Source organism: Salvelinus sp. IW2-2015, unplaced genomic scaffold (assembly GCF_002910315.2).
Source record: "Salvelinus sp. IW2-2015 unplaced genomic scaffold, ASM291031v2 Un_scaffold2281, whole genome shotgun sequence".
Classification (NCBI taxonomy): Eukaryota; Metazoa; Chordata; class Actinopteri; order Salmoniformes; family Salmonidae; genus Salvelinus; species Salvelinus sp. IW2-2015.
Genome location: NW_019943608.1, coordinates 38,288 through 49,535, shown reverse-complemented (window position 1 = coordinate 49,535; position 11,248 = coordinate 38,288). Strand labels below are relative to the sequence as shown.

The window sequence follows — 11,248 nt, the reverse complement described above, 5'->3', positions numbered from 1 at the left end:
GAATGAGAAGTTTAGAACCACCAAGTGTACTCTTCTGTAGAGCTGGCCGCCAGCCAAACTGAGAAATCGGGGAGAAGGGCCTTGGCAGGGAGGTGCCAGAACCCAATGGTCACTCTGACGCCGCTCTAGAGTCATCTGTGAGGATGGTTGTCTTCTGGAAGGTTCTCCCATCTCCTGCAGCCCCACTAAGCGAGGTCTTTATGGTAGAGTGGCCAATGAACCACTCCTCAGTAAAGGCACATGACAGGCCGGTTGGAGTTTGCCAAAAGGCACCTAAAGCTGCTCAGACCAAAATTGAAACCAAAATAACCTTTGGCCTGAATGCCAAGCGTCACATGCTGAGGAACGCTAGCACCATCCCTACGGTGAATCGTGGTGTTGACAAGCATCATGCGTGGGGATTTTTTCAGCGGAGGGACTGGGAACTGAATCAGGATGATGAGAGAAAGATACAGGAACAAAGCTACAGGGATCCTTATGAAAACCTGCTCCAGAGCGCTCAGGACCTCAGACTGGGACGAAGGTTCACCTTCCAACAGGGACAACCACCTCAGAGCACACAGCCAAGACACGCAGGAGTGGCTTCGGGGCAAGTCTCTGAATGTCCGTGATGACACAGCCAGAGCCGGACTTGAACCGATTAATACATTTGCAAAAATTCTAAAAAACACTTTTTTCTTTGTCATTATGGGGTAATTGTGTGTAGGTTGATTGAAGGATGATGAAATGTAATCAATTTTAGAATAACGCTGTAACTACAAAATGTTGAAAAAGTTAAAGGGTCTGTAATACTTTCCGAAGAAAACAAAAAAAAAGAAGAAAGCACAGTTATATGACATAAATACAGGTCTCACACATGGCCTGTGTCTGTGGAGTCATGTCTCACCTCGCATCAATGAAGGTTGTGGCCATCATGGGCATCAGTCGGCTCTATGTCTTCAGCCGGTGTTCATTGGCCAGGGCCAAACTCAGTATGTGGACCAGGGTTCCTCACCATTCACATAGTCAATTATCTTACAATGGAAGATTTCCTATTGGAGCAAAGAGAGAAGGACAATAGGGACAATATGAAAGAATCTTATTTTGAAGACGAGTCTTTCAAAAATGGCTGAGCATTAGAATGAGTAAATGGAGTATAGTCTGAGAGAAGAAAAGAAGAAACAGAAGAAGAAGGAGAAGAAGAGAAACAGAAGAAACAGAAGAAGAAGAGAAACAGAAGAAACAGAAGGAGAGAAGAAACAGAAGAAGAAAAGAAAAAACAGAAGAGAGAAGGAGAGAAACAGAAGTAAGAAGAAGGAAAGAACAGAAGAAAGAGAAGAAACAGAAGAAGTGAGAAGAAACAGAAGAAACAGAAGAAGAGAACAGAAGAAACAGAAGAAGAAACAGAAGAAGAAACAGAAAAAAGAAGAGAAACAGAAGAAACAGAGAAGAAAAGAAGAAACAGAAGAAGAAACGAAACAGAAGAAACAGAAGAAGAAACAGAAGAAGAACAGAAAGAAGAAACGAAGAAAAACAGAAGAAGAAAGAAAACAGAAGAAGACAAGAAGACAGGAAAACAGAAGAAGGAGAAGAGAAACAGAAGAAGACAGAAGAAGAAGACAGAAGAAAACAGAAGAAGAACAGAAGAAGAAAACAGAAGAACAGAAGAAGAACAGAGAGAAAAGACAGAAGAAAAGAGAAGGAACAGAAGAAGGAACAGAAGAAACAGAGAAAACAGAGAAAAAACAGAAGAAGAACAGAAGAAACAGAGAAAAGAGAAAGAAACAGAGAAACAGAGAGAACGAAGAGAAACAAGAGAACAACAGAAAACAGAAGAAGGAGAAGAAGAAACAGAGAAACAGAAGAAGAAACAGAGAAACGAAGAAGAAACAGAAGAAGAAACAGAAGAAACAGAGAAGAGAAGAAGAAAACAGAAGAGAAAACAGAAGAAGAAGAACAGAAGAAGAAACATGAAGAAGGAAAAGAGAGAAGCAGGAGAAAGAAAACAGAAGAAAAGAAGAAAGAAACAGAAGAAACAGAAAAGAAATAAGAAAAGGAGAAAAGAAACAGAAACAGAAACAGAAGAAACAGAGAAGGAGGAAAGAAACCAGAAGAAACAGAAGAAGAAAGAGGAAAACAGACAAGAAGACAGAAGAAGAACGAAAAGAAAACAGAGAAGGAGAAGAAGAAACAGAAGAAACATAAGAAAGAAGTAAACAGAAGAAAGAAGAAGAAAAGAAAAACAGAAGACAGAGAAGAAGAAACAGAAGAAAAGGAGAAGAAGACAGTAATAGAGAAAATGTGTATAATTGTGATCTCTATGCGAATGACGATGAATGGAACACAACAGGAGAGAGTAAGACCAGAGAACAGAAGATAGGAGATTACCTATATACGTTTAGAGAAGATACAGAAGCAGTCATATGAAAATCATATGATTATATATCATGACAGTTAAAATGTAAAACCTAGCACATGTTATTATTAGAGAATTTGAATATTACACAGACAAAGAGCAAACAGAATCTAAACATGTAATAACCGTAAGAATCGAGAGTAAACATACAGACAATAACCCAGAAAGATTAAGAACTCTACTAAGTATTAATGGCAAATCATTGTGTAAATACTCTGGCCCTACTAGCATATTACCATAAGTTGAAAGTGATGTACCAACAATACTCATACAGGCTTCAGAGATCATTTACCCACTATCCTACTGTCATGATTCTGTCATCATTGTATGGTCTACCTAAGATACCGTTCAATCAAACACGTAGCAATGAATTTACAATCAATTTATATATCTACTACATTGTACATATTCTCATCATATTAATAACTCTACCTACAGTACATATTACCTCTAAATCATTATAACTCTACCGTATTTACATATTAATAACTCTCGTAATTATAATAACTCTACACTACATGTACTATATTACCTCAAATCATTTAATAATCTACACTACATGTACAGTATAAATCAATCATTTAAACTACCACATTACTTTATCAATTATACTCATATCATACTTACCTCAATATTTAATAACTCTACCTACATGTTACATATTACCTCAAATCATTTAATAACTTACTACTGTACTATAACTTATCATATTTAATTAATCTACTACTACATATTACGTCAATCATTTAATAAACTCTACCTCATGTACATATGTAATCTCATAATACGGCCAATAGACTCTACGTACCTGTACTGCATTACCTCAATATTTAATACTCCACATTGACTGTAGCGTACCTCACTCAATGTTAATACCTACCACACTGTCACCCACACTCTACCTGCTGCTACAAATATAACTCTTCCTCATGACATATTACTAATCATTTAATATTAGCTACTAATTCCTCATATAATCTATGATTACCCTAATAACTCTCTACATGATACCTATATTAATTCCTAAGTATATTACTCAACTAACCTCATGAATACCTCAATACCCGACACGTCCACATTGACCTCTGTACGTACCACACTGATCTATAGCCTCCACATTGACTCTGTACCGTACCCCCTGTATATACCTCCACATTGACTCTGTAGTAACCCCTGTATATAGCACTCCACATTGTATCTGTACCAGTACGACCCTCTTGTATATAGCCTACTCTGTGACGTTATACGCACATTCTGTACCCGGTACCGTGCACCTGTATAATAGCCTCCACATTGACTCTGTGTACATGTTACAACCTGTATATAGGGCCTCCACATGACTCTGTACCGGTACCCCTCTGTATATTAGCCTCCACATTGACTTCTGTACCAGTACCCCCTGTATATAGCCTCCACATTGACCTTGTAGCGTACCCCCTGTATATAGCCTCCAATTGACTTGTACGGTACCCCTTGTATATAGCCCTCCACATTGCTCTGTACCGGTCCCCTGATATATAGCCTCCACATTGACTCTGTACCGGTTACCCCTGGATTAGACGCCACATTGACCTCTGTACCGAGTACCCCCTGTACATAGCTCAATTGACTCTGCACCGTTCCCCCTGTATATAGCCTCCACTTACTCTGTACCGGTACCCCCTGTATATAGCTTCCACATTGACTCTGTACCGGTACCCCCTGTATATAGCCTCACATTGACTCTGTACGGTACCCCTGTATATAGCTCCACATTGACTCTGTACCAGTGACCCCTGTAATACCTCACATTGACTTCTGTACGTACCCCCGTATATAGTCCCACGATTGACTCTGTACCGGTACCACCCTGTATATAGCTCCACATTGAACTCTGTGACCGGTACCCTGTATATAGCCTCAACATGACTCTGTACCGGTACCCCCTGTTATATACCTCCACATTTGGACTCTGTACCGTACCCCTGTATATAGCCTCCACATTGACTCTGTACCGTGTACATCCCCCTTTATAGCCCACATTGGTGGACTTTTTTCTGTAACCCCGGTGTAACCCGCCCTGTAATTATGCCTCCACATTGATCTGTACCGGTACACTGTGATATTAGCTCCACATTGATCTGTACGGTACCCCCTGTATATAGTCTCCACAGTGACTCTGTACCGGTACCCTGTAATATAGCTTCCAATTTGACTTCTGTAGCCGGTACCCTCACTGATATAGCTCACACATTGATCTTACGTGTACGTCACCCTGTTGTAGCCTCCACATTGACTCCTGTACGGACCCCCTTATTTAGCCTCCAATTGACTCGTACCGGTACCCCTGTATAATGGCTTCCACATTGACTCTGACGGTACCCTGTAATATAGCCTCCCACATCTGACTCTGTACCGTACCCTGTATATAGCTCCACATTGACTGCTAGTACCGTACCCCCTGTATAGTAGCCTCCATTGACCTATGTACACGACGATATAGTCCACATTTATGTGTAGCCTACTCTCACATTGACTTCTGTACGTACACACCGTATAGCCTCCACCCTGTTAAGCTCCTAGATCTTACCGACCTATATAGTCACAGATTGTCTAACCCAGTATAGCACTTATCGTACCGACCCTGTAACCTCCACTACCTGTCCGACACTCCTGTATAGCCCATTCACCTGTACCGTACACCTGATAGCTATATCTTACGTCACCTTAAGCACATGATCGTACCGTTAAACCTGAATTTTTTTAGGCTCCACAATGGGGGGGCTTTTTACCCGTAACAACCTCTTATACTAATGCCTACACACCTATATAGTCATACTTTGTTTGGTCAAGGGCTTGGTAAGATAAGCATTCACACTGTGTAAGGTCTACGTACCAATAAATCATGTGACAAAATACATTTTGATTGATTTACAACAATGCCTACTAGAAGCACTACAACAGTAAAGTAATAGACTATATTCTGTTTAGGTCATGTTCGTCTCAACTGCAGTTAGTTCAAGTCGCAAACATGACAGGTCCTATGTCTCTGAACAAACGACTGACAAACAACAACAACTTTACATCGCACGGACCGTGAATAGCCCCTCCACAACCTACACTGACCACTATACAAACCTCCTACCTTCCCAGTCCAACAACACTACAATACTCTCCAGTCCATCAACCACTACAACACTCCCAGTCACAACACGCATACAACACTCTCCAGTCCAACAACACTATACAACCTCTCCATTCCAACAACACACTACAAACCTCTCCAGTCCCAACACTATACCAACATCTCCAGTCCAACAAACACTATAACGACTCTCCAGTCCACACACTACTACAACACTCTCCAGGTCACAACACACTACTCAACACTCTTCCATCCACAACACTACTACAACACTCTCAGTCCAACACACTACTACAACACTTCTCCAGTGCACAACACTACTACAACACTCTCCAGTCCCAACACTACTACAAACTTCCAGTCCAACAAACACTAAACATTACAACACTCTCCACAGACTCTCAGCAACACCACTACTAACACCTCCAGTCACAACACTACTACAACACTCTCCAGTCACAACACCACTACTACAAGACACTCTCTCAGTCCAACACCACTACTACAAAACTCTTCCAGTCACAACACTACTCAACGAGTAACAAACTACAACAACTCTCCAGTCCAACAACACACTACAAACTCTCGCAACACTCTTCCAGTCCAAACAACACTACTACTACAAATCAGTAAGAACAACACTATACACTCCAGTCAACTACAAATCATCCTCAACCTACAACACTCTCAGTCCAACAACACTCACACCAGCAGTCCAACAACACTACTACACACAGTCTCCAGTCCCAACAACACTACACCTCCATCAACAACTACTCAACATCCAGCAACAACATATCACATACTCTCCAGGTCCATTCAACGACTTACAACACTCTCCATGATCACACACTACTACCAGAAGGACTCTCCGTCCAACAAACTTACTACCCAGTCCACATAAACACATCTCCAGCCCATCTACAATCGCAAAACTACACACCATCAACACACTACTAACTCCCAGCAACAACTACTACACCACCCAGCACAACACTACTACAACACTCTCCAGTCAACACCTATACTAACACCATCACACTAATACAACACTCTCCAGTCAACAAAATACTAAAACTCCATCCAACAAACCACTAACATCTCCAGTCCACACACTAACTTCAGTAACAAACTATACACCTCCCAGTCCAACACTACTACAACACCTATCCAAACACTACTAACTCTCTCAGTCCAACAACACTATACAACCTTCCAGTCCACAGAACACACTCCATTCCGTCACTACACCACTCTCGTCCAACAAACTACGAAACCAGTCCAACAAACCACTACGACATAACTAAACCTGTGTGTCTGAGGAGGAGAGCCCTGCCGAGTGCTGCGGGTCTTCCCTCTGTGTCAGACCAGGCCCCAGGGCAGCTCCACAGTGATAGAGAAGGGCCCGTCTCCCACCTGGTTGGAGGCAGAGATCTTCACCAGTGTACGTTACCAGGCTCTCAGGGCTCCAGCAGGGCATGTGTTACTTCGTAGGACAGCAGACAGTTTTTTAAGAACGGACTGGAGGAGAACGCATCATAACACCAGCCATACCCAAAACCCCAGACCCAAATCTTGGATGCACATTGGATCATACTCAGAAATGTTTTAATTGCACTCAAGACGTCAAACATAGCTACAACACTCTGCCTTCGAACTTCTGCCCAAGCCTGTCATCAGACAGGGCTGAGGTGAGTGGAACAGCTAATACGACAGGATACTGCACGAGGGGGGATGAGTGAGACTGGTTGACACAATATTATATAGAGGAATTGTAAAAATATGTCCACCTGTGTTATACATTCCTCTATTAATATCTGCTGCTACCATCTCACTCATCCCCCCTCTGCAGTATTGTCATTGTATTAAGCTCGTTCCCCTCACCTCCCTCTGCAAGTATCTGGGGGTTAGACAGCCAGATAACATAGCATTCATCCACCCCTCTGCAGTATGCTTCATATCTTAGCTGTTCAAGGCCATCCTCCTCTGCAGTATCTGGCTGTTACCATCACCTTCCCTTAGTATCTCAGTATCTAGCTGTTCTCACTCACCTCCGTCTGCAGTAATCTGGGCTGATCCACTCAACCGCCCTCTGCAGTTGTCTGGTGTTCCACTCCCCTGCCATCTGCAGTATTTATGGGATCTACCTCCCCTTGCAGGTCCACTCACTCTTCCTCTCAACTGGGCTGATCCTCATTCGTATGGTCTGGCTGATCCACTCACCCTCCATCTTGCAGTGTCTGCCAGTATCTAGCTGTTCCACTCACCCTCCCTCTGCAGTGTCTTGCCAGTATCTAGCTGTTCACGTACCCTCCTCTGCGTGTCTGCCAGTATCCGCCAGCCAGCCCTCTGTGAGCGTACAGGATGTGTAGTTGCTCACGGCCAAGTTGTTCTTCCCTGGTTTTTCTCTCCAGGAAACCAGGGCTGTACCGTCCTCAATCAGACTCACCCTCACTAGCGCTTCAGGAGGGTGGGCTTGGCGCTGATGAATCAGAAAAGGGTCATTTGAGTCTCTTAAGCTTAATGTTATCTTGTTCCGTCATCATAGTACAGTTTGGCTTGATTGGTGAGTGTTACATTGTGTGCACACGGGTCACTAGGTTCGGCCCATCTCAATAAATAAAATAAAGTTTATTGTCGCGTACACAAAGTTATAGCAGGTGTTAATACAGAGTGTATAGCAGGTGTTACTAGCAGTGTTACAGCAGTGTTACAGCAGGTTAAGCGGTGATCGGTTTATAGCAGGTGTTATAGCTAGGTTTATAGCAGGTTAACAGAAGCATAATGCTTATGTTTACTGTCCAAAGCGCTGTGAGAATGTTAGCAATACAATACAAATACAGAAAATCAAAATACAAACAAACAAAAAAAAAATGTCAAGAATGAGTCCAACATTTCATTACCCTGATGTAAGGAACGTTGGCTGTCCGAAACGTTGGAGATTAATTTTGCAATGAGCGTCCTAAGAGTGTGCGGCTTCTCCTTATATTTAAAAATGAGTCCGACACCCTAGAGTAGATCATAAGTGTGAACAGTGTGCCTGATACGAAAACGTGTGTGTTTAAGGACAGTAGATCATTTGAAAAAATGGTATGGACAGTAGAGGTACTTTAGGATGAGCTATGTTGAAATACAGTTTATAATAAAAGTGAGTCAACAACAGTATATTAACAAGAATATGAGGTGACCAAGTGTTCAAATGTAAATGTAATGTAAGTTTTCACAGTTAGGTGTAAGAGCCTGGGTTTATAAGGCTTTTTGCGCACAGTACCAGAGCCAGAGTACAGAGAGCGCACGTGGACTTCGGGGCTAGAAGGTCGAGGGTCGAGGACCTCTCCGCGCTGTGTTCATTAGCCAGTATATACAACAGAATATGAGGTGACTGAGTGTTCAATGAGCTCTATCTATATATTACATTGGGCATTAGTTCAAGGGTGAGGCCAGAGTACAGCCGGTACATCTCAGAGGTAGACCTGAAGGCAGCTATTACTGTTTGAATGTCACTATAAAGTGTAATATAGACTCCTGTCATAACTGTATAGCATCATGAAGGAATCTTTGTATCCTTGTTTTCTTTGGGAAACGTGAACATGGATATCTAGAAGAGAATAAGAGGATTGCTTACTGCTGGTAGAGGTCCTTCTGAAACGACCAAACCATGCTCCAGGGACTGGCCAGTTGGTCGACATGGAAGACGCAACCAACGAACTCATAGCGAGTGTTGGAGTCGAAAGCTCTGTATCTGCAACACTCTGGTTGGTACTGGACGAGGACAAACAGACTCCTCAGAACTAAATATTAGCAATCATGACAGGTTCAATCCAAAAACACTCAGTGTCCATAACAATGTTGCACTTCAGTCTCTTGTCAGAGTAAAGTGTAAATCTCTAAACCACCGACATGCAATATCAGAGTTTCCATGATTCTGAAAAATGACATGGGATGCATAGCATAGTTAGTAAAGTACACTGCAACAGTTAAAGTGTGGTCCCATGTTTCATGAGCGAAATAAAAAATCCCAGAAATGTACCATATGCACAAAAAGGTTTTTTTCTCTAAAATGTTTGCACACATTTTGTTACATTCCTGTTATGGACATTTCTCGATTGCAAGATAAATCCATTCACCTGACCGTTGGCATATCAAGAAAGCTGATGTAAACAGCATGACTTATTAACATGGTGCATTTGTGCTGGGGACAATAAAAAGGCATCTAAAATGTACAGTTTTGTCAACAACCAACAGTGCCCACATTGGTCTCAAGTTTTGAGGAGCGTCAATTGGCATATGCTGACTGGCAAGGAATGTCCACCAGAGCTATTCCAGAGAATTGAATGTTCATTTCTCTACCTATAAGCAACCTCCAACGTAATTTAGAGAATTTGGCATGTACGTCCAACCGTTCTCACAGCCACGTGTTTGGCGTCAATCGGGCGAGCGTTTCTGATGTCAACTTTGTGTAATATAGTCTTCCATTCAAGAATGATGGAGAGTACTGTGTTCTTGGGGACCTTCAATGCTGCAAAATATTTTTGGTACCCTTCCCCAGATCTGTGCATTGACACAATCCTGTCTCGGAGCTCTACGGACAATTCCTTCAACCTCATGGCTTTATTTTTTGCTCTGACATGCACTGTCAATTGTGGGACCTTATATAGACAGGTGTGTGCCTTTCCAAATCATGTCCAATCAATTGAAWTTACCACCGGTGGACTCCAATCAAGTTGTAGAAACATCTCAAGGATGATCAATGGATACAGGATGCACCTGACCTCAATTTCGTGTCTCACAGCAAAGGGTCTGAATACTTATGTAAATCTGAAAGAAAAATAAATAAATCTGTTTTCGCTTGGTCATTATGTGGTATTGTGTGTAGATTGCTGAGGATTTTTATTTATTGAATCCAGTTTAGAATAAGGCTGTATATCGTAACAAAATGTGTGAAAAAGTCAAAGGGGTCTGAATACTTTCTGAATGTACTCTACCCCTTTATCTGTTTCTAATCTGGTTCTCTCTCTGTTTCAGGGTGGGACAAACCTGGTGATTACAGAAGCTGGTCCAGTCTGCGGTATCAACCGCAGTAAGAGATGGCAGTTTTTTAAGACGGAGAGAGACAATAGAAATACAAGCCAGGTAGGTCTTCAGACATGAACCAATCATGTTGCTGCTATTACAATACCAGTCTTCAACATGGAGTTTACAGTATTGATTATTGGTTATTTGTTATACAATGACAAAACTAACAAATATCTCTCCTCTCCCTTATCTCTAGGCTGAGAACAGAGCATGTCTGTACGAGGCAGGGAAGACCGTTCTGTGTTACGAGGAGAAGGAGGGCGCGTCTCCCCTCCAGCCCTCCAGCCTGCATATCCTGTTCGGTCCACTAGGGGGCTTACAGAGCTCCGGGGGCTTTAGTGAGGGAAACAGCTCTGGGACTACTGAGACCAGCGACGGGAGTCAGGAGACAGGAGACTCTGGTCACTACTCCAACGAAGAGATAAGCAATGAGATGAGCAACCCGTCCACCGCCACCTCAGGCCGTAACTCCCGGCCTCCGTCCTTCGGGTCGGCGTTGGATGACAGCCCAACTCCAGAGAAGGTAGAAGAAGAAAAGCTTATTCTTCTTCCTGGTTTTAAAGTGGAATCTGAGGTGACGCCACCGAGACGTCTCTACCGTCACCACCATGGTCTCCACCAGCCTGGTCATGACACCGTTCAGCATCCCTCAC

General features: G+C 42.6%; 1 pseudogene; it reads left to right on the top strand.

Annotated features, from left to right (window-relative positions):
• Window positions 1–11,244, top strand: part of LOC112073519 (protogenin B-like) — a 60,180-nt pseudogene extending 48,936 nt beyond the window's left edge.
• Window positions 11,245–11,248: the final 4 nt, after the last annotated feature.